At 49.0% G+C, this 2,102-nt stretch overlaps 4 non-coding genes across 4 annotated transcripts; all 4 read right to left on the bottom strand.

The window, feature by feature from the left end:
- Positions 1–390: 390 nt before the first annotated feature.
- Positions 391–509, bottom strand: LOC123175276 (5S ribosomal RNA). The gene has a single exon (XR_006487766.1). It is a non-coding gene; the product is annotated as a 5S ribosomal RNA (ribosomal RNA).
- A 303-nt stretch (positions 510–812) lies between these two features.
- LOC123175299 (5S ribosomal RNA) lies at positions 813–931 on the bottom strand. The gene has a single exon (XR_006487784.1). It is a non-coding gene; the product is annotated as a 5S ribosomal RNA (ribosomal RNA).
- A 340-nt stretch (positions 932–1,271) lies between these two features.
- LOC123175291 (5S ribosomal RNA) lies at positions 1,272–1,390 on the bottom strand. The gene has a single exon (XR_006487781.1). It is a non-coding gene; the product is annotated as a 5S ribosomal RNA (ribosomal RNA).
- A 302-nt stretch (positions 1,391–1,692) lies between these two features.
- LOC123175283 (5S ribosomal RNA) lies at positions 1,693–1,811 on the bottom strand. Its single transcript, XR_006487773.1, has one exon. It is a non-coding gene; the product is annotated as a 5S ribosomal RNA (ribosomal RNA).
- Positions 1,812–2,102: the final 291 nt, after the last annotated feature.

Below are 2,102 nucleotides of genomic sequence, written 5' to 3'. Positions count from 1 at the left end.
CAAAATAGTAAAACGTGCTAAACATATGCACGCTTAACTTCGGAGTTCTGATGGGCTCCGGTGCTTTAGTGCTGGTATGATCGCATCCGACATGTTACCCCCGTCTTCGTCCCTTATGCTTGCCCCTCCCAGCTCCACTACACACACGATTGCACATTCCTTTGGCCGCTCCCGCTCAACTACGGAGACGAGTTTTACCACGGTTCAACCACTCCAGTGCCTATTTACCATGGTTTCGACCCCTTTCAGAACACGCTTGCCGCCGCTAGACGCGTGAATAATGAGCAACGAGCTAAAACTTACCGTAAACGTGCAAAATAGTAAAACGTGCTAAACATATGTCGCGGACGTGCGTTTTGTTTTGCACGCGGCGCAAAAAAAATTAAAAAGGGAATGCAACACGAGGACTTCCCAGGAGGTCAACCATCCTAGTACTACTCTCGCCCAAACACGCTTAACTTCGAAGTTCTGATGGGATCTGGTGCTTTAGTGCTGGTATGATCGCATCCGACATGTTACCCCCGTCTTCGTCCCTTATGCTTGCCCCTCCCAGCTCCACTACACACACGATTGCACATTCCTTTGGCCGCTCCCGCTCAACTATGGAGACAAGTTTTACGACGGTTCAACCGCACCAGTGCCTATTTACCATGGTTTCGACCCCTTTGAGAACACGCTTGCCGCCGCTATTCGCGTGAATAATGAGCAGCGAGCTAAAACTTACCGTAAACATGCAAAATAATAAAACGTCCTAAACATATGTCGCGCATGTGCGTTTCGTTATGCACGCGGCACAAAAAAAAATTAAAAACGGAATGCAACACGAGGACATCCCAAGAGGTCACCCATCCTAGTACTACTCTCGCCCAAGCACGCTTAACTTCGGAGTTCTGATGGGATCCGGTGCTTTAGTGCTGGTATGATCGCATCCGACATGTTACCCCCGTCTTCGTCCCTTATGCTTGCCCCTCCCAGCTCCACTACACACACGATTGCACATTCCTTTGGCCGCTCCCGCTCAACTACGCAGACGAGTTTTACCACGGTTTAACCACACCAGTGCCTATTTACCATGGTTTCGACCCCTTTCAGAACACGCTTGCTGCTGCTAGACGCGTGAATAATGAGCAGCGAGCTAAAACTTACCGTAAACGTGCAAAATAATAAAACGTGCTAAACATATGTCGCGCACGTGCGTTTTGTTTTGCACGCGGCGCAAAAAAAATTAACGTGCAATTTGTTTTGCACGCGGCGCAAAAAAAATTAAAAAGGGAATGCAAGACGAGGACTTCCCAGGAGGTCACCCATCCTAGTACTACTCTCGCCCAAGCACGCTTAACTTCAGAGTTTTGATGGGATCCGGTGATTTAGCACTGGTATGATCGCATACGACATGTTACCCCCGTCTTCGTCCATTATGCTTGCCCCTCCCAGCTCCACTACACACACGATTGCACATTCCTTTGGCCGCTCCCGCTCAACTACGGAGACGAGTTTTACCACGGTTCAACCGCACCAGTGCCTATTTACCATGGTTTCGATCCCTTTCAGAACACGCTTGCCGCCGCTAGACGCGTGAATAATGAGCAGCGAGCTAAAACTTACCGTAAACGTGCAAAATCGTAAAACGTGCTAAACATATGTCGCGCACGTGCGTTTTGTTTTGCACGCGACGCAAAAAAAATTAAAAAGGGAATGCAACACCAGGACTTCCCAAGAGGTCACCCATCCTAGTACTACTCTCACCCAAGCACGCTTAACTTCGAAGTTCTGATGGGATCCGGTGCTTTAGTGCTGGTATGATCGCATCTGACATGTTACCCCCGTCTTCGTCCCTTATGCTTGCCCCTCCCAGCTCCACTACACACACGATTGCACATTCCTTTGGCCGCTCCCGCTCAACTACGGAGACAAGTTTTACGACGGTTCAACCGCACCAGTGCCTATTTACCATGGTTTCGACCACTTTCAGAACACGCTTGCCGCCGCTAGACGTGTGAATAATGAGCAGCGAGCTAAAACTTATCATAAACGTGCAAAATAATAAAACGTGCTAAACATATGTCGCGCACGTGCGTTTTGTTATGCACGCGGCGCAAAAA

This window comes from Triticum aestivum, unplaced genomic scaffold (assembly GCF_018294505.1).
Source record: "Triticum aestivum cultivar Chinese Spring unplaced genomic scaffold, IWGSC CS RefSeq v2.1 scaffold65792, whole genome shotgun sequence".
Classification (NCBI taxonomy): domain Eukaryota; kingdom Viridiplantae; phylum Streptophyta; class Magnoliopsida; order Poales; family Poaceae; genus Triticum; species Triticum aestivum.
Note: the sequence above shows the minus strand (reverse complement) of the source record. Positions and strands in the feature narration are given on the sequence as shown.